Raw genomic sequence first — 22,659 nt, forward strand, 5'->3', positions numbered from 1 at the left:
AGCTTTTGCCCACTTACTTTAATAAACTTTGATTGTGAGACTGTGGCGAGGGCAGTTAACAGTAGGATGTCGGCTCTGACGGAGACGATTGTTGCAAAACATCAGAGCTGCGTACCTGGTCGTACCATTCTTACTACTATAGTCGAATGTCGTGACGTAGTTTCCGTTGCTGCTGTAACGTCCGTTCATTATGCCATTGCTTTTCTAGATTTAGATAATGCATTTGATCGTATTAATCACGACTTTCTTCTTCGGATGCTGGAGGCAGTTGGTTTCACTGTTGACACACGGCGAGTGCTCTCAAATCTCTTTACAGGTGTTTCGGCTTCGGTGGTTGTTAATGGCCAACTGACGCCCCCTATAAATGTCAGCAGGGGAGTGCGTCAACGAAGCCCGCTGTCCATGACGTTGTGGTGTCTCTGGAGCCCCTGCTTCCGCTGTTAAAATCCCAGCTAACAGGTTGGACGCTTTCCGGCGGGACTATAGCTGTTCGTGCATACGCGGATGACGTGATGGTTCTACTTCGCGATCCTGCTGAAATACCTCGACTGAAGGTTGTAATCGATGATTTTTGTCAGAGTTCAGGTGCAAAACTTAATGAAGGCAAATGAAAGCTTCTTCCCTTGCGAGGTTTTGATGACGCTGTTGTTCAATGGGCTACTGCGGTGCATCAGCATACGTCTCTCGGTATCACCATTGATCGTTGTCCACTCAAAATGGCGACGCTCAACTGGAAGTCAGTTACGGACAAAATTCAGGGAGCGATACTAGAACAGAAGGGAGTTCTCTTAGTATGCCCCAGACAGTACGAATACTGGATACATACGTCTTATGCAAAGCTTATTACGTGGCCCAAGTTTATCCGCTTCCCTCGATGATGGCGAAGAAACTACAACAGTTGTCTGGTCGTTTCTGATGGAAGACACATATATTTCGCTTACGGTATGAGGTGATAACGATGCCTCGTTCCTTTGGGGGGTTCGGCCTGACAGATACGTATGCGGAGGAAGACGCAGATGCTATATGTGCGGCTTACTGTTTTGACGATGACTCAAGGAACACTCACATTCACGTCTCATTTATTTCTCTGTGCCCATCTTGCTAGTCTTGAATCCCTTATTGATGTCCGTCGCATAAATTATAAGTTAAAAGACATTCGTGTCATTTATCTTGCAGTGAGCTATTTGGGGGCTGACATCTTGTCTCACCGTGAAATTCCTAAAGAAGCAGTCCCTTGACCGAACCCCGCTGAAAGAGAATCGCCGCATACAACCTGGACGACAATTTGTTTCAATATCAGTCTTCCGATTTTGCCGATGCGAGTAGTGACCTCTTGGTATAAGGTAGTAAATAACTTCATCCCAACGAACGAGCGACTTTTCCGTATTGGGCTTAGTGATACGGATGTACGTAGTCGTTGTAGGTCTCCCAATATTGTGGGGTGTCATATGGCAAACTGGTCTTGGATCAGGACACGACTGGCCTTCCTTACTCGACCTTCTGAGATTGCATACACTACGGGCATCCTATTGCGCCCAGATTATTCTTTCTTTCCACGGCCCATACCGTTATGTGGTTGCTGGGACACTTAGTTCATTATGTTGTAGAAGGCGAGGAGGAAGATGACATGAACTTTATACAGTACATGATCACGGCCTGTTGGACATGCTTGCGAATGCCTCGATATCGAGACCTCTTCGCCAACATGCTGAATCTTGTTTTCCGTCGGCAACGTGTTGGTTAATTTAATTTTTCTGATAAGTTTTTTCTTTGTTATGCATGTCCCCATCTGATTTGCTTCGTCTTGTCCTCTCCTGGTTTCCATGTTCGTTTTGTTTTGTGTATCAGCATTGCTCTAGTTCTACTGTAAAACGTATATAGATACACATGAGCGTCGACAATCCTTGCAACAAATTGGGATTTTATTAGTTTGCTATTTAGAATGTGATGTGGTTTCGTTTTCCTTCTACTTGTAGATTCTATTACAAACTAGAAAAATAAATATAAAACACCAAATAACAAAAGAATTAAAAAATAACAAAAAACCATATAAAAATAATTGTTGATACTTATCATGTGAGCTTTGTTGTAGTTTTTCAACTATGTTCTCTGCTTTTTTTTCTTTTATTTTTTCATATTTCTTTTCTTTTTTTTTATTATTCTGTTATCATGATTGATTTTTCTCCCATTTGCAGCTTATCTTACATGGTGATTTGACTATGGTCTACCGAAGTGTCAGGACAATACCAAGTCATTCTGATAATAAAAAAAAGCGTGCTTGGTCACAGGATTAGCTGGCCTCTAATAAGTGAATGAATCAACGATGAAGTTGAACAAACGTCATAGGACGTCTGCCCCGAGCAAATGAAAGACGAATAACGAACAAAATGAGATTTTTTTTTTTAAAGGTGGCTAATGCTTTGGGTTAGCATGCAGGAGGTCGAGGGCTCGATTCGGGATCGAGATTAATTTGTTTTTATTTGCTAAAAGTTGCATGGTACCGTATCTGGCATCTTCATCGTCATATAGCGATAATAGTGTTTCTTCTACAAAACATTTGCAGTTACGTACTTCGAACACGGATATGGAAATACAGTCGTTTTCGTTGGTCAGCTTTTACAGAAGCCTTTTGCACATCGTGGAGGCGAATTCTTTCTTGCCACTGCATCTACTAGATTACCCCAATGGTCCAATCGAAATTATTTGCAAAGCACGTTGCTAACTCTGCTGGTGACGTAAGGCCATAACGTAATTTAGTGGACCTGAACTTGGCACGAATAATTAATGGGACCATTGGGGCAGGATACACCCAAAATTGTTTGGAATCTAGTAGATGCAGTGGTGTGAAACAATTCGTGTCCACGACATGCAAAGGTTTCTTTAAAAACTGACCAATGGAAACAATTGTTTTTCCATTTCTGTGTTCGTAGTATGTAATTGCAAATGTTTTGTAGAAGACCCACTGTAATCGCTGTATGACAATTAAGATGCCACATAACGTACAATAGAGACTAATTTTAGCAAATAAAAACAAATACAGAGGATACGCAAAATAATGTGAACACCTGTACTTACTAGTCAATGGTTAATTAATAAAGGGATGGACCCTCAAATGCCCATAATGCAACTGCGATTCTTGTTAGAATACTAGCATATAATGATTGTATAGTCTCCAGTGGGATGTTGTGCCACTCTTCGATCAGAACCTCTTCTAACTCCAGTATTGACGAAGGAGGCACAAATTTGCTCTGCAGTCTGCGCTCTAATAACGCCCACAAGTATGCGATAACGCGTTCAAGTCCGGGGACCGTGCTGGCCAGGGAAGACGCTGCAGTTCAGCTACATGCTCCTCATACGACGATTTTACTGTCCTGGCTGTGTGATTGTTGTCCTGAAATATGGCATCATTGTAGAGGAACAAGATTTGAATCATGAGGTGTACATAATCACCTAAAATTTTCACATAATCGTTGGCCATAACTCGACTTGTGAGAGTAAGGATGAGACCAGCAGAATACCATGATACGGCTGCCCACACCATCACACTTCCATCTCCATGCTTAACCATCGGAATCAAGCAATCAGGACTGTAGGCTTATTTTGGCGTTCTCCAGACGTAAACCTAGTCCGATGTTGGAAATAACGTTGACTCGCCGGGCCGTATGACGTGCTTCCGCTGACCAGCCGTCCCGGAACCGCGCGACTGCTACGGTCGCAGGTTCGAATCCTGCCTCGGGCATGGATGTGTGTGATGTCCTTAGGTTAGTTAGGTTTAAGTAGTTCTACGTTCTAGGGGACTTATGACCACAGCTGTTGAGTCCCATAGTGCTCAGAGCCATTTGAACCATTTTTTAACCAGCCGTCCGGGATTTATGCTCCTGACACCATGATTTACGCTTGTTTGCCTTTGTTGTCGTCACTAATGGTTTCGGTACAGAATCTCGGCCATGAATATGCGCTCTATAGGGTTCTCGGTGGACAGTGTCGATAGATACGGTGTCTCGAAGATGGCTGTTCAGTACTGCGATCACTTTAGCTGCCGTAGTTTTGTCTTGACACAATTCGTGTTGGCGTATGACGGTCTCTACATTTAGTTTTGATTTGCGCCCACTATCACGTTTACACGATGACGTCTATCCATGTTTTGTGTCGCCTGTCATGACTGTTGAAACAGTTTCTCCTGAAACATTCAGTAAGCTGGCTGTCTCGGTTACTGATGCTCATACTAATCGGACTCTCATAATATGCCCTGTTTAGAACCCTGTTAGGTCTTTCATTTCACGTCTACCTCGACCTACCTCGACCTCTGAATGCAAATACTAAGCGTGCACTACTCGTAAACAACCTACACTGATGCCTAGTCCGTACTGAACACACACAGTCGAGTGCGACACGTGCCTTACCTGCGTTGTTCACGGATAAACACGACCATCCCATCACGACCACTGTTCATATTATTTTGCCTATCCCCTGTAAGCCTCTATGCAGAATCGAACCTTCGACCTCCTGCATCTTAACCCAAAAAACTAGCCACGGCACCAACTGCACAGCACTACCGCTGTATTCTGACAGAGTGCAGCGTTGCAAGTTGTTCCGAGTCAACGTTTGTTTTAGGATAACTTGCTGCAGGTAACTTCGGTGGCTGACATCTAGCGGCCTAACCGGGACACACACACGCATCTGTCACTGCCTGCTGTGGGAAAGCTATTCATTGTCTCTTACTGGACGCGTATATTCATGGCACATATGAACCTAAATAAATGATATTAAATATTATTCAATCATCTTAAAAATCGGTACACTACGTTTTGTTATTCAGGAGAATACTATATGAAAATTTCAACATTGTAACTATTATATTTTCAGAGATAAAGAAGTTGCTAAAAAGTCAAAAACCGACACTTAGGGAACTAAATTCAGTTAGGAAATATAATAGTTTATCTTTTGGTATAATTGGAAAACATAAACAGGACTCTGAGTGTGCAGAATTAATTACTTGAGATTTCCATATTAAAACTTTATTTTTCGGTTTCGTAATATAAAAATCAGACAAAATTATTATTTGTGTCTAATATTGTTGTGGGAATAAATGGGAGTAAATGAGTTTTTTTACTTGGGACATTCGTCATATTTAAATGTTGCATTATATACCGTCTTAAGTAACCTGCAAGAGTTACACAAGCCTGTCGTGGGAAAATGATCCTGGGGAATTTACCCACTTTGCTGATGACGTATGTCTAGGTGTGATTGCTATTGTAACAAAGCATCCAGAAAGTCAGATGGAGTAAAATCTGTATCTAAAGAATATTTTCAGAATTATTTCCCTTTCTTTTCTTTATTAAACATTACTTTAATATTGGCACGTCAGATTAACGCAAATGCGTCTGTGTATAAGGATTGGTGCAGGCCAGTTTTGACGCGAGTATGATCATGAGTGAGCGTTTTGATTGGTAGCGAGCATAATCAGCCAATCATGATTGAGACGGTTCCTGCTCGTTACCTGATAGTTATACTGGGAGTGGGGCTGCAATAAGGAAGTCGCTCGCCAGCTTCGGTCGCGGAAGGACATGTTAAATGTGATGTTTCTCATTACGTGTAAAATGAAGGAATATTGTTCCTCGCGTTTGATACATGTCGTGACTAACGCTGATGTAGTTACGGACACCTAAGGTGTGGTACAGCTACGTCGATGATAATTTCTTTTGTGTGGAGCCATGGTGAAGAACAGCTCGGTGACTTCCTAAGACACTTGAACAACCTCCGTGCCAACATAACTTTTACCATGGAAGTAGGAAAGGACAAGAAACTGCCATTTCTAGATGTGCTGGTCACAAGGGACGGCGAAAACCTGGGACATAGCGTGTATCGAAAACTGACACACACGGACCGATACCTGCACAAACTATCAAACCACCACCTGAGCCAGAAAAGAGGCATGATTAGTACGCTCTTAACGAGAGCAGGACGAACATGTGAGCCGCAGCACCTCAGACGAGAAATGCAACACCTGGAAAGTGTTCTGAGGAGCAGTTGCTACTCCACAAATTATATTAGAAGTGTAACAGAGCCAAAGACTCGGCGAAGTAAGGAATCAGAAAAAGAAATGTCGGATACGGCCTTTCTGCCATACATTCCCAGAGGGACGGACAGAATCGGCCGTATATTGCGCAGACATGCCGTAAAGACAATTTTCAAACCGACAAAGAAGATCAAAGATTGTCTTAGATCGGCGAAGGAGAAAATGGACCCACTTGCAATGTCGGGAATATACCGTATACCACGCACATGCGGCAAAGTTTATGTCGGAATGACTGGACGATCAATTAACATCAGGATCAAAGAGCATAAGCGACATTGCAGGTTGGAGCAGGTGGAGAAAACGGCCGTGGCGGAGCACGCACTGAGACCGACCACGAAATAAAATTCGCCGACACGGAAGTTCTGGCTGTAGAGAAGCACTATCACACGCTCTTGTTCAGAGAAGCTGTAGAAATAGAAAAACACGCGAGCAGTTTCAACAAGAAAGAGAAAAGCCTTAAGGTAAACGGATCCTGGCTTCCCGTACTGCAGGTAGCAAGAGGAGAACCGCACCGGAAATGACTACGGAGAAGTCCTCGAACGTTGGCGCGCCAGGTACATATAGTCTTCGACCGCGAGCTCGGCTCCAATTCACCACCGGCAATGGAGGGTGAAGCTTTGACAATGCCAGCCACTCGTGCTGGTGAAACGTCAGTAAAATCATTAGATGAACGTCGGCCGAAGAACCCGAGACAGGAGCCAATATGCAGTTAGTTTTGGAATTGTTTTGTTGGAATAATATTCGCGTGGGAAAATTTGACCTTCATAATATCCGCGTGACATGTTTCAGTATTCAACCACTGAGCATTTTTGGCGAGCAGTTCCTTTTTTTAGAAATCCACAAGATGGAGCGAATGTAATAATTCATGTTAGGGGCGGAATTAATGACTGTGAAAACGTGATTTAAATCAGGTCGGGCTTGGACAGATTTCTGGCTGCTGTGCATCTGAAATGTATGTATGAATCATGAACCGGAAGGTAATAGCCAATAGTTTGAATGTGGACTGAATAGAATCGTGTATTTGACTATAAGGGCAAAATAAACATTTTTGTGTGGAAATTTCGGACCTTATATTCCAGAAGCCAATCCATTTTCTTTCTGCCCGAGGAAATTTTAATAACAGTTTTTCTACAGAACTTTATTTCATTAGTAGAGTGGGGCGGCCTCAGTAATTGTAGATACACTACTACCCAGAACAACCACTTCTGGCCGTAATAACGGCCTCGATACGCCTGGCCATTGAGTCAAACAGAGCTTGGATGGCGTGTACAGGTACAGCTGCCCATGCAAATTCACACAACACCACAGCTCATCAAGAGTAGTGACTGGCGTATTGTGACGAGCCAGTAGCTCAGCAACCATTGACCAGACGTTTTCAATTGGTGAGAGAGCTGGAGAATGTGCTGGCCAGGGCAGCAGTCGAACATTTTCTGAATCCAGAAAGACCCCTACAGGACCTGCAACATGCGGTCGTGCATTATCCAGCTGAAATGTAGGGTTTCGCAGGGATCGACTGAAGGGTAGAGCCACGGGTCGTAACACATCTGAAATGTAACGTCCACTGTTCAAAGTGCCTCCAATGCGAACAAGAGGTGACCGAGACGTGTAACCAATGGCACCCCATACCATCAAGTCGGGTGATACGCGAGTATGGCGATGACGAATACACTCTTGCAATTTGCGTTCACCGCGATGTCACCAAACACGTATGCGACCATCATGATACTGTAAACAAAACGTGGATTCATCCGAAAAAATGACGTTTTGCAGGCACTCATGTCTGTGATTAAGCGTCAAGGGTAACCGCAGCCATGGTCTCCGAGCTGATAGTCCGTGCTGCTGCAAACGTCGTCGAACTGTTGCAGATGGTTGTTGTCTGGCAAACGTCCCCATCTGTTGACTCAGGGATCGAGACGTGGCTGCACGATCAGTTACAGCCATGGTGATAAGATGCCTGTCATCTGAATTGCTAGTGATACGAGGTCGCTGGGATCCAGCAGGGCATTCCGTGTTACCCTCCTGAACCCACCGATTCCATATTGTGCTAACAGTCATTCGATCTCGTCAAACGCGAGCAGCAATCTCGCGATACGATAAACCGTAATCGCGATTGGCTACAATCCGACCTTAATCAAAGTCGGAAACGTGATGGTACGCATTTCTCCTCCTTACACCAGGCAACGCCGGTCGACTGCTGTTTGTGTATGAGAAATCGGTTGGAAACTTTCTTCATGTCACCACGTTGTAGGTGTCGCCACCGGCGCCAACCTTGTGTGAATGCTCTGAAAAGCTAGTCATTTGCATATCACAGCATCTTCTTCCTGTTGGTTACATTTCGCGTCTGTAGCACGTCATCTTCGTGTTGTAGCAATTTTAATGAGTAGTAATGTATTAGATGGTGTTTTTTATCAACGCTGCTTTTACAGCATCTTGTAAGTATCTACGTTGCCGAGTGAAGGGACATAGAGCAGACGCCGTTCTGAAGTAGGTGAATTTTAATTTGCAGCCTGCAGAGACAAACCCCGCCCTGCAGCAACAGGTAGTCACGGTACACGTGATTACAGTGTTGCCAGTTTGTCCATTTACTGCCCAAAATATCCGCAGGACGAAATTTTGTGACAGACATTTTTTTACTGCCAGTATGTGAGGAATCCCGCTGCGAAGACCGTGCGCACATTTTTCTTCACCCTGTACAGCGAGGTCTGTCCTACTCAAGCATCCTGGGTAGGGAGCACCGTGCAGGCGATTACGAGGATAGCCAGACGGTCTGTGCCTGTTACTTCGTTAGAAGCGGTGTCGCCCACGCTAGTGGCGATGACGCCGACATCCCAGCAGCACCCTGCCAAGCTGCGCGGTCTCCTTCAACGTCTCTTCTCTATTATTCTCTACGTCAAAAGATGTTCCAGTAACAGTATACTTTACCTCACATCTTCTACGTCTCTTTGACAGTAATTACTTCACCAACAATTCTATAGTTACCATATTACGGCTGTAGTTACAGTGCTTCGCCCTAGGCAGAAGCGAAAATGATATCACCAAACTTTTAGAAAAAAGGACTTCAGTGTAACAGGATTAGCTAGAGTGAAAGAATGAACGTCTGTGGATTTTAGTTCTGTGAATATTGTATGCTGTCAAGTTGATATTTAATAACTACTATGTCCCAAATCATTTTGAAAAAGTGGTCTCAGCGTAATTACAGTTTGATTTGTTGGGAAGTCACGGGTTATCTTGGGTAAGAATTATTACGAACACAATATGCAGTGATGACAGAAAATATGTAATATTCAATATTTCTGGAATTTTGCAACATTGCACAGACAAGGAATTGAAATTAAAACGCAGAAAACTATATATTATTGTATAAGAATATAGTAAATGTTCTCGAAAGAACAGATACCATTGGTGACTGTGCAGCTTCTCTAGGATAAATGGTAATTAATTGAAACCCTCAGCTGCTGACAGGTGTTGTTGACATACCTCAATGGGGACAGCTGAAAATATGTGCTCCGACCGGGGCTCGGACCCGGGATCTCCTGTTTACATGGCAGACGCTCTGCCCATCTACCTTTTTTCTTGGGTTTGGTCAATGCGAACGTCATATGACGTCCGTTAAGGTTCGTTTGTTTATCCTTCCACTCAGTTTTTTTATTACAGAGAGCACGCAGCTCTCTGACCGAACACGCTGAGCTACCGTGCCGGCTCCATCTGAGACACCGAGGACATAGATGAATAGCGCGACTGCACGATTCTCGTGAGACCCACATTCTCAGCTGTCCACAATCTACATACGTAATGTTACTATTAGATACTTTTCCCATCCACTCATTACTCCAGTAAGAGTTCCGGCAACCTGTGCGCATTCGCACAGACGAGGGTCTTCATATATAGTCAAATGACTACCCGGCCATTGACCTTCGTCTGGGCGAAGCAGGAGATCCCGGATTCGAGTCCCGATCGGGGCACACATTTTCAGCTGTCCCCATCGAGGTATGTCAACAACACCTATCGGCAGCTGAGGGTTTCAGTTAATTAACATTAAATATATTATGGTTTGCAGATGTGGATAAATGCTAACATGTTGTGACTGTGGAAATAATACACTAATCAGCAGTATGAATTACACCACACAATATTCGAATAAATAAATGCTATAGCCTTATGACTTTCGTGGATACGTAAACGTAGTGTGTAAACGACGAGATGGTAAAGAAACGGACGTAAATAATAGTTAGTTACTGAATGAAGTTTCACTGCCAGTACAGGTACATACATGAAACACTGCTTATGAAGACTATTTTAGTATGCAAAATTTTCTTAGAATGCGTTTCATAAATTCCAACGAATGTTATGTGAGTGCCAGACGAACTTTTAACAGAGGCAGAATCTAGTGCTACAAGTAATCCTTGTCTCTATATTAACATTCATTATACGATGGCATGCTGAGAAGCAATGCTTTCTAATTGTTAAATTAGAAAGAAACATTATTAACATTCTTCATTTTTATTCTCCTTGTTTACATATCTGCAGCCTTCTGCGTCTAGATGGCTTCAAATCGTAGCGTGTGTGTAGCGTTACTATATTGCTGCATGGGAAACGGCTTTAATAGAGTTCCGAATTCACACAGTTCGTTCATACATGGAGCATCCTTTCCTGGAGCATAGTCCGCAGCTCGTGGTCGTGCGGTAGCGTTCTCGCTTCCCACGCCCGGGTTCCCGGGTTAGATTCCCGGCGGGGTCAGGGATTTTCTCTGCCTCGTGATGACTGGGTGTTGTGTGATGTACTTAGGTTAGTTAGGTTTAAGTAGTTCTAAGTTCTAGGGGACTGATGACCGTAGATGTTCAAATGGTTCAAATGGCTCTGAGCACTATGGGACTCAACATCTTAGGTCATAAGTCCCCTAGAACTTAGAACTACTTAAACCTAACTAACCTAAGGACATCACACACACCCACGCTCGAGGCAGGATTCGAACCTGCAACCGTAGCAGTCCCGCGGTTCCGGACTGCAGCGCCAGAACCGCTAGACCACCGCGGCCGGCCGTAGATGTTAAGTCCCATAGTGCTCAGAGCCATTTGAACCATTTTTTCTTTCCTGGAGCATGACATGCGAGTTCACATACGAGCGCTACGATGTCTGCAATAATCCGATGCCTTGGGTTCACTGTCATCGATCACACATTACAAATTTGGCCGCATCCGATTTACACGTTTCCAAAACATTAAGAATACCTTTGAGGACTTCAGTTTTATAGCGATGAAGCGATGGAAGTAGGTTTTGGCTCCGGCAACAAACACTGTACGGTGACGTTGCGAGCAAACTAGTCTCTCGTTGGGAGTAGTGTGTTCGATGCCAGGGTGACTACGTTGGGTATTAAATAGGTAGACATGAAGAATAAAGATGCAGAATGTTAAACACGTATGCCTTATTTAAAAAGGTTTAGGAGTTTTCATGTAAAGAAATTTGGAGGAGTACTTTTCGGTGTACCCTCGCAGGTTTTAGCCGTGACTAAGCCCAGTAATAGAACAGAGCGTGTCCGTGACAGACCGACTGAACAATAGTTAGACAATCGTCCAATCAGAGAATGTAACATTACGTCAAATACTTCCTGCTTACAGTTAGCAATATACAAATCAAATACAAGTGTTTTGCAGTGTGGACTTACGTCAATGTTAATAGTTTCTTTCGAGATTTCCCAAGTGCAAAATCTTCTAATATGTCCTCAAAGGACAAGAAAATAGTTCAAATGGCTCTAAACACTGTGGGACTTAACATCTGAGGTCATCAGTCGCCTAGACTTAGAACTAAGTAAACCTAACTAACCTAAGGACATCACACACACCATGCCCGAGGCAGGATTCGAACCTGCGACCGTAGCAGACGCGTGGTTCCGGACTGAATCGCCCAGAACCGCTCGACCACCGCAGCCGGCTCAAAGGACAAGGATGTCACTTTCTGTTCACATTGAGAATTAGTAAGTCGTTCTTGTAACATAGTCCTACGTAGTTCATTTTTTATTCTCTTCAGTTGTAAAAGAGAACGCTCTACGCTGCCATTGGTTATCATCCGACAAAGAAATATCCTGTTATCAGCCTCTACATCTTGGAAAGTTTCTTCTATTTTATCTGCCTTTACCAAAGAATGTAAGGCTGAACTAAAAAATTCGGGAGATTCATTTCGAATGATTTTCAAGTATTGCTTTAAATTAAAACTTCTGATATGAGCTCATTAGCGTTATGTCTTCTTTGATAGAATTCTCCAAATTCTTATCAGCGATTTCCCAACTAGTTGGAATCAATTCGTCTCAACAGAGAATGGAAATTAAAGCGTTTGTTAACTTCCTCGTATGATTCCGACCATTGCTTTATATGAGCATTCAGTGTGTGGATTATATGCAGAAAAGTTTCTACAAGGTGTTTTTCTTCGCTATACAGCTGCACAGTGCCTGGTGTTTCTTCAACAGAAAGTGATACGCGTGCAGCAAATTCTTTTCGTTTGGTGATTCTTTTTATAGTCAGCACCTGGATTTTTCTCTTTGGCTGACAATCCATACTGAACGAATCTAATGAGTGCCCTTCTGATAAAACTGGCAAGAGATGCAATAAGTTTAAGTTGCAACGTCTATTGTGATGGCTTATTGTGTAAAATTATGCTTGTTTCGCTGATAATTCTCAAAGGGTCATTTCATATCTTCATTAGGAGAACGGTTCAGTTGTTCCAATTTCTTGGCAAAGCTATCAGGCGCATTTCTTATTTCCATTGGTGATCGGCGTTTGTAATAATAGACTTTAAAGCTTCAGAAATGTAGCTATTATGCAAAACAAGAACATCATTGGGTACAGACCATCTAGTTTCAGAAAGAAATTTCGGATCTTAATTTACACCTAAAAATTCTATCAGAATTTTCTATCGATTGTTCGAACCAGGAAAAAAAGCCGTGAACAATTTTTGGAAAAACTGGAAGTATATTACTGCTTCTCAAACACGTCCAACCGCCCGAGAATATCCTACATTCAGTGAGTGTGCTGCACACAAGATGAAAATAGCAAATGCATGTTTTCTTTTATTCTTGCGTGAAGACTAGAATACTTTCCAGTCACATTTGCTGCACTATCATAGATCTGTGCACGATAATCTTTTATGGAAATGTCAAGGTTATACAAAAATTAAAAAAAAAGGAAAAAGAATCTGCTGTATTGACCCCTGTGCTCCTCCATAGTCAAAAATCGCAAAACAACTCTCAACAGGCTGACCGTCTTTTACGTACCGAGCGATGAGTCAGCTGGTCAAATGGGAGATATATGGTGAGGAATGCGCACTTACTGAGTTTTTCGCTTACGAGTGACACGTGTCACAAATAAGATTCAGGAACGAATCATATGCTTTCAGCCAGGCGCAACGGTTAAACGTATAGAAATCAACTGAATTCTATTTGCACTGAAAAATAATTAGGAGAATTGTGATCCCATCACTGGGAAGTACGCATGGGTGTATTTTTTGATGGACAAGCTGACTTACTTAAGAAAGCATTTTAAGGGTTACAGAAAATAATTGAAGGGTTACAGAAGGGATGAAATCCTGAAAACTAACGAGTCCTTCGGTGAGGGTCATGAGTTCTTTCTTTCTTTCTATTTTTAGGGAGTACGACCTTTTTCTTTTCTTCTTTTAGTGTTCAACCCTGAGGTTGGTTTGCAGCAGAGCGCCATTCCTCACTTCTCTCTGCCTTCCTCTTCATTTCCACGTATGTGTTACAGCCAACGTCATTCATGAGCTCTTGCACATATGATATCCTTGGTCGCCCCCGCCGATTCCTTTCCTCAATAGCTCTTACTGCTATTGTTCCAATGATGTTGTGTCGTAGGATGTGCCCTATAAGTTTGTCTCTTGTTGTTTGGATGTGCCTCCACAGAGATCTGGTTTCCTGTAGTCTTTTAAGCACCTCTTCGTTTCTTACTTTGTCTCTCCAGCTGATCTTCATCATCTTTCTATAGCACCACATCCCCAAGGCCTCCAGCCGTCTTCTCTCTTCTCTTCGAATTGTCCAAGTTTCACATCCGTATAGGGCCACACTCCAAACGAAACCTTTCATGACACGTTTCCTTATTTTCAGACTGATGTCGTTCCTGGTGAGTAAGTTCCTTCTCCAATTAAATGCAATTTTGGTCTCTTGTATTCTGGTCGCAATTTCTTTCCGGCTTCCACCATCTCTTGTGATTTTGCTTCCCAGGTAAGTAAATTCCTATATCTCTTCCAGCTCCTCTCTTCCAATTATCATTCTCAGAGGTTCATATTCTGCTCCTGTACTGCATACCATCACTTTAGTCTTTTCCTTGTTTATTCTCATTCTGTACTGATTGCATATAATTTTTCCATTGTTCTGAGGACTTCCTCTAGATCTTCTTTTGTCCCCGTGACTATAGCAATATCATCTGCATAACGTAGCATGTCAATTTTCTGCCCATTAATTTTGATCCTCACCTCAGTAGTTTCTCGAACTTGGTCTATAGCTTCCGGGATGTAAGCAGTGAATATAAGAGGAGAGAGAGCACCTCCTTGTCTTACCCATTTTCTAATATTTGCTTCTTGTTCCTGGTGACCGTTCCTAATCACAGCCACCTCATTCTTATAGAAACTGAGTATCACATGGATGTCTTTGAACTTTATTCCACTTTTCCTCAGCACTCTTGCCAGATAACGTTATCAGATGCCTTTTCCATGTCTACAAAGGCAATATAAGTTGGTTTATTTTTCTGTAATTGATTTTTGATAACGAGTCTCAGTGCCAGAATCGCCTCTCTCTTTCCCAATCCCCTTCTAAAACCAAACTGATCTTCACTCAGCATATCCTCCACCTTCTCTTTAATTCTCTTCAGCACTATTTTTATGAGAATTTTTGATGCATGTGCTATTAGGCTTAGAGTTCGGTACTGTTCGCATTTGGTAGCTGCTGCCTTCTTTGGTATAGGAACAATGATACATTTCTGAAAGTCTGTCTGTATCTCTCCAGTGTTATAGATGGACCTAATAAGTTTAAGTAGCATCATTTTCATGCTGTCACCAGCATTCTTTATTAGTTCTGCAGGGATGTCATCAATACCCGTTGCTTTGTTGTTCTGTAGTTCTTTTAGAGCTCTGTCAAATTCTTCTTGCAGAATGTCATCTCCCTTGTCATCTTCGTCTACTTGCTTTTCTCTTCCTATTACTTCCTCCGAAAGTGGTGTTCCAGCATACAACTCCTCTATGTATTCTTTCCATCTCTTCACCATGTCTTCGCCAAACAGCATTTTCCCCTTTTTATTTTCTATTGTGCCTGAAAGTGTTGTTTTACGTTTGTTAAAAAATTGGTTTGCTGTTCTGTGGGCTAAATCAGTTCTTCCGTTTTGCATATTTTATTCCACTTCTCTGCACATTTCTTCAAGAAAATTTTCTTTTGCTTTCCTAGCTTCTCTATTAACTAAATTCCTTAGTCTTCTGTATTCAGCTTTTCCTTGTTCATCATCAGCATTTTTGTATAACCTCCTGCTTTCTATTATCTCAATAATACCTGCTGTTATCCATTTCCTCTTGTTTTTGGGTTCTTCTATCTTTTCTGCTGCTTTGTATATACCAGATTTAATTTGATCCCAATCTACATTTACTCCACCATGTTGAAAATTTTTAGCTAGGTTGTCTCTTTCATGAGCATAGAGCTTTGCCAGTCCCTCAGTTTTCAGTTTTTCTAGTTCCCATTTAAGTTTTACTGGCTTCTTCTTCCAACGTTTGAATCTCAGTGAACTTTTCATCAGTACCAGGTTATGACCACTACCTATGTCAACAGATGGATAGCTCCTGCAATCTTTTATCTGGTTCCTAAAACGTGCTTTCACTAGAATGTAATCAATCTGTTGTCTCCTCAGGTCTCTAGGGGCCTTCCATGTGTATCTTCTTCTTCGTTTGTGATGCTGGAAAAGTATTTTTGCAACAACTAATTGGTTCTTCGAGCAGAACTCGATTAGTCGATCTCCTCTTTCATTTCTTCTTCCAAGTCCATATTGGCCAACACTCCTTCCTCCAGTTATTCACCCACAATCACGTTCCAGTCCCCCATGGCAATCAGGTTTTTATCTCCCTTAACATTTCTCATCGCGTTACTTATTTATTCGTATATTTCGTCAATGACAGCATCTTCTTCTTTGGATGTTGGCAGGTATATCTGTATTATCACATTGTCCTTTGGTTTAGTTTCAAGTTTGACTAGTATTATTCGAAAGCTATTTTGCACACAACCCTTGACACCTTCCAAATTTACAAATTAACTGTTTAAAACATGAGAAATGCTTGTAACCTTTGCAGTAAATTTTAATTATTTGTTCTTAGATTCCAAAACTTCACTTTAAAAAGCCATTGCTCAGAAGAACGGAACTGCATTTCGGAATTTCTGCCCCCCCCCCCCCCCCCCTCCATAAGACTGGCGGGCATGGGCCTGTACACCATGTGCCCCTAGGGCAGAGACGGTACTGATCCCATACACTAATGCAAAGAATGACTGCATCACCGCTTGTCGGGTCTGCAGTGGGGATACATTACAGCCGGCCGAAGTGGCCGTGCGGTTAAAGGCGCTGCAGTCTGGAACCGCAAGACCGCTACGGTCGCAGGTTCGAATCCTGCCTCGGGCATGGATGTTTGTGATGTCCTTAGGTTAGTTAGGTTTAACTAGTTCTAAGTTCTAGGGGACTAATGACCTCAGCAGTTGAGTCCCATAGTGATCAGAGCCATTTGAACCATATTTATCAAATACATATCCATTTCGTATCCTAAGTAAATACGGGCAGCCACTGTATCCGTACAAACTATCAGCCATAAAAATACTGAATCTGTGAAACCTGAATTTCAATTCTAATAACTAATATAGAACTCCTATAGAACCATCATTAGATGAACGTCGGCCGAAGAACCCGAGACAGAAGCCAATAGGCAGTTTGTCAGCAAGTGGCCACGAAAGCCTTAACAATTTTGTTATTATAGGAATGTTGACGTTAAGGTAAAAGTTTCATGCTTTGTCTTACTTGACTGCCAAACGCTGTATTTAAATACTATATGTTCATTGAAACATCTAAAGCAGTTAAAGCATTGAAACTGCTTATCAGTGGCGCAGTGTAAATCGTTCACAAAAGTAGCATAAGAGACAGATTTCAACGTAAATACTGTTAAAAACGTCTACCATGTCAACAAGACGAAGATTTCCGAAAATACTGGGAAAAAAGAAATGCTCTTTCATCTTTCACCGACGATTTTTTTGGTGACGTAGTATACTACGTATATGGATTGTTGTGACGAAAGATGTTGACCTATAAACTTATAAAATCTCTGCAATTCTGTATATGCCCCACCGCAGCTCCGCAACTTTCAATAAACAACCCACTATATACCACACGCATAAGCACTTCTGGCATTCCGAGACCGCAGTGAACTACCTTCGATTATGACTGGAGCTCCTATGATGCTTTTGGGCTTCAGAACTTAAAACTCACAGAAAGTAACTTTCTTCCACGCCTTATAATCTCTTTTCGGCACAGTCGTTGACACACAAAACCATTATGACAAGTGACCAAAACACAACACTGCTGTGAATGGTAATCAGTGGAGATTACAATTAATACCGCGGTATTGCAAATATCAGGACACACATTATTAGAAATGAGACAGTCATTAATACTTGTAAACTCAGATTTACTGCAATAATTGACATTCAATTAAAGATACCATAGCCCACCCGGTTGGCCGTGCGGTCTAACGCACGGCTTTCCGGGCGAGAAGGAGCGCCTGGTCCCCGGCACGATACCGCCCGGCGGATTTGTGTCGAGGTCCGGTGAACCGGCCAGTCTGTGGATAGTTTCCAGGCGGTTTTCCATCTGCCTCGGCGAATACGGGCTGGTTCCCCTTATCCCGCCTCAGTTACACTATGTCGGCGATTGCTGCGCAAACAAGTTCTCCACGTACGCGTTTTTTTTCTGGTCATTAGTCTACTGACTGGTTTGATGCGGCCCGCCACGAATTCATTTCCTGTGCTAACCTCTTCATCTCAGAGTAGCACTTGCAACCTACGTCCTCAATTATTTGCTTGACGTATTCCAATCTCTGTCTTCCTCTACAGTTTTTGCCCTCTACAGCTCCCTCTAGTAGCATGGAAGTCTTAGCAGATGTCCTATCATCCTGTCCCTTCTCCTTATCAGTGTTTTCCACATATTCCTTTCCTCTCAGATTCTGCGTCGAACCTCCTCATTCCTTACCTTATCAGTCCACCTAATTTTCAACATTCGTCTATAGCACCACATCTCAAATGCTTCGATTCTCTTCTGTTCCGGTTTTCCCACAGTCCATGTTTCACTACCATACAATGCTGTACTCCAGACGTACATCCTCAGAAATTTCTTCCTCATATTAAGGCCGGTATTTGATATTAGTAGACTTCTCTTGGACAGAAATGCCTTTTTTGCCATAGCGAGTCTGCTTTTGATGTCCTCCTTGCTCCGTCCGTCATTGGTTATTTTACTGCCTAGGTAGCAGAATTCCTTAACTTCACTGATGTTAAGTTTCTCGCTGTTCTCATTTCTACTACTTCTCATTACCTTCGTCTTTCTCCGATTTACTCTCAGACCATACTGCGTACTCATTAGACTGTTCATTCCGTTCAGCAGATCATTTAATTCTTCTTCACTTTCACTCAGGATAGCAATGTCATCAGCGAATCGTATCGTTGATATACTTTCTCCTTGTATTTTAATTCCACTCTTGAACCTTTCTTTTATTTCCATCATTGCTTCCTCGACGTACAGATTGAAGAGTAGGGGCGAAAGGCTACAGCCTTGTCTTACACCCTTCTTAATACGAGCACTTCGTTCTTGATCGTCCACTCTTATTATTCCCTCTTGGTTGTTGTACATATCTTATATGACCCGTCTCTCCCTATAGCTTACCCCCACTTTTTTCAGAATCTTGAACAGCTTGCACCATTTTATATTGTCGAACGCTTTTTCCAGGTCGACAAATCCTATGAAAGTGTCTTGATTTTTCTTTAGCCTTGCTTCCATTATTAACCGTAATGTCAGAATTGCCTCCCTCGTCCCTTTACTTTTCCTAAAGCCAAACTGATCTTCATCTAGCGCATTCTCAATTTTCTTTTCCAATCTTCTGTATATTATTCTTGTAAACAGCTTCGATGCATGAGCTGTTAAGCTGATTGTGCAATAATTCTCGCAATTGTCAGCTCTTGCCGTCTTCTGAATTGTGTGGATGATGCTTTTCCGAAAGTCAGATGGTATGTCGCCAGACTTATATATTCTACACACCAACGTAAACAGTCATTTTGTTGCCACTTCCCCCAATGATTTTAGAAATTCTGATGGAATGTTATCTTTCCCTTCTGCCTTACTTGACCGTAAGTCCTCCAAAGCTCTTTTAAATTCCGATTCTAATACTGGATCCCATATCTCTTCTAAATCGACTCCTATTTCCCCTTCGATCACATCAGACAAATCTTCACCCTCATAGAGGCTTTCAATGTATTCTTTCCACCTATCCGCTCTCTCCTCTGCATTTAACAGTGGAATTCCCATTGCACTCTTAATGTTACCACCGTTGCTTTTAATGTCACCAAAGGTTGTTTTGACTTTCCTGTATGCTGTCTGTCCTTCCGACAATCACATCATTTTCGATGTCTTCACATTTTTCCTGCAGCCATTTCGTCTTAGCTTCCCTTCACTTCCTATTTATTTCATTCCTCAGCGACTTGTATTTCTGTATTCTTGATTTTCCCGGAACATGTTTGTACTTCCTCCTTTCATCAATCAACTGAAGTATTTCTTTTGTTCTACAATATTAATTTTATTGCTAACCTGTTTTCGGCTTACAAGGCCATCTTCAGACATTTACTGAGTATTATCACCAAAGAACTTCTTTGGTGATAATACTCAGTAAATGTCTGAAGATGGCCTTGTAAGCCGAAAACCGGTTAGCAATAAAATTAATATTGTAGAACAAAAGCAAACTGGTGCTTTTCATTTATTATTATAATGTTGTTCTACCAAGAACCGACGGAAGATTCTGTTAATATGAAGTATTTCTTCTGTTACCCATGGTTTCTTTGCAGCTACCTTCTTTGTACCTATGGTTTCCTTCCCAACTTCTGTGATGGCCCTTTTTAGAGATGTCCATTCCTCTTCAACTGTACTGCCTACTGCGCTATTCCTTATTGCTGTATCTATAGCGTTAGAGAACTTCAAACGTATCTCGTCATTCCTTAGTACTTCCATATCCCACTTCTTTGCGTATTGATTCTTCCTGACTAATGTCTTGAACTTCAGCCTACTCTTCATCACTACTATATTGTGATCTGAGTCTATATCTGCTCCTGGGTACGCCTTACAGTCCAGTATCTGATTTCGGAATCTCTGTCTGACCATGATGTAATCTAATTGAAATCTTCCCGTATCTCCCGGCCTTTTCCAAGTATACCTCCTTCTCTTGTGATTCTTGAACAGGGTATTCGCTATGAGCAGCTGAAACTTGTTACAGAACTCAATTAGTCTTTCTCCTCTTTCATTCCTTGTCCCAAGCCCATATTCTCCTGTAACCTTTTCTTCTACTCCTTCCCCTGCAACTGCATCCAGTCACCCATGACTATTAGATTTTCGTCCCTCTTTACATACTGCATTACCCTTTCAATATCCTCATACACTTTCTCTATCTGTTCATCTTCAGCCTGCGACGTCGGCATGTATACCTGAACTATCGTTGTCGGTGTTGGTCTGCTGTCGATTCTGATTAGAACAACCCCGTCACTGAACTGTTCACAGTTACACACCCTCTGCCCTACCTTCCTATTCATAACGAATCCTATACCTGTTATACCATTTTCTGCTGCTGTTGATATTACCCGATACTCATCTGACCAGAAATCCTTGTCTTCCTTCCACTTCACTTCACTGACCCCTACTATATCTAGATTGAGCCTTTGCATTTCCCTTTTCAGATTTTCTAGTTTCCCTACCACGTTCAAGCTTCTGACATTCCACGCCCCGACTCGTAGAACGTTATCCTTTCGTTGATTATTATTCAATCTTTTTCTCATGGTAACCTCCCCCTTGGCAGTCCCCTCCCGGAGATCCGAATGGTGGACTATTCCGGAATCTTTTGCCAATGGAGAGAGCATCATGATACTTCTTCAATTACAGGCCACATGTCCTGTGGATACACGTTACGTGTCTTTAATGCAGTGGTTTCCATTGCCTTCTGCATCCTCATGTCGTTGATCATTGTTGATTCTTCCGCCTTTAGGGGCAATTCCCCATCCCTAGGAAAAGAGAGTGCCCTGAATCTCTATCCGCTCCTCCGCCCTCTTTGACAAGGCCGTTGGCAGAATGAGGCTGACTCCTTATGCTGGAAGTCTTCGGCCGCCAAGGGTGATTATTTATCAAAATTTAGGCCCGGGACCGAAGACGTTTTGATCATGAATCAAAGACGCTACCCCTAGACCACGCGTACACCGCCATTACTCAAACACGCAAACATAGGGGTTACACTCGTCTGGTGTGAGACGTTCCCTGGGGGTCCACCGGGAGCCGAACCGCACAATAATCCTGGGTTCGATGTGGGGCGGCGGAGGGTGAAGTGGACTGCGGTAGTCGTCGTGGGGTTGTGGACCACTGCGGCTGCGGCGTGGACGGAGCCCCTCCGCCGTTTCTAGGTACCCGGTTAACATACAGTACAATACAATACAATACAAAGATATCATTTTCGTTAGCATCTGAGACAACTAATATCGGTAGCCAAAAACAGACAGCCTACACCTATTATCCTTAGAAAAGAGGGAAAAAACACTTTAAAATAATTAATCCACGCACACCAAAGCTATGTTAACGACTTAATATAAACGAAGAGAATAAAACAATCATGCCAGATGTGAATAACATAAGCTGCCCTACGTTCATAATTAATTTCTAATTGAACAAATACTGAAAAAGAATTTCGTGTTGAAAACTTCGTAAAACAGCAAAAATGTTACGAGATTCGTCCACAAAACAAGATGCAGAAGATATGTACAGTACATCAAATTCCTATTAAGAAACTTCTAGGCTTTACTAATGACACTGCATTAAAACAAAAACACACGTTCATAGGTGAAACTTTATAACTAGTGGAACGACTGAACTAATCTTCGTATGTAATGTTTTGACTTTCAGTAATACGTTCAAATGGCTCTGAGCACTATGGGACTTAACATCAGAAGTCATCAGTCTCCTACAACTTAGAACTACCTACACCTAATTAACCTAAGGACATCACACACATCCAGGCCCGAGGCAGGATTCGAACCTGCGACCGTAGCAGCGGCGCGGTTCAGGGCTGAAGCGCCCAGAACCGCTCGGACACAAGTGCCGGCCCAGTAATAAGTGCTATTACCGCAAAGACGGTTTCATCTGCGGCGATTGCCTTGCAGCCTACGACGGCAAGAATATATATTAATACACTACTGGCCATTAAAATTGCTACACCACGAAGATGACGTGCTACAGACGCGAAATTTAACAAACGGGAAGAAGGTT

The sequence above is a fragment of the Schistocerca nitens genome, chromosome 9, assembly GCF_023898315.1.
Source record: "Schistocerca nitens isolate TAMUIC-IGC-003100 chromosome 9, iqSchNite1.1, whole genome shotgun sequence".
NCBI classification, from domain to species: Eukaryota; Metazoa; Arthropoda; class Insecta; order Orthoptera; family Acrididae; genus Schistocerca; species Schistocerca nitens.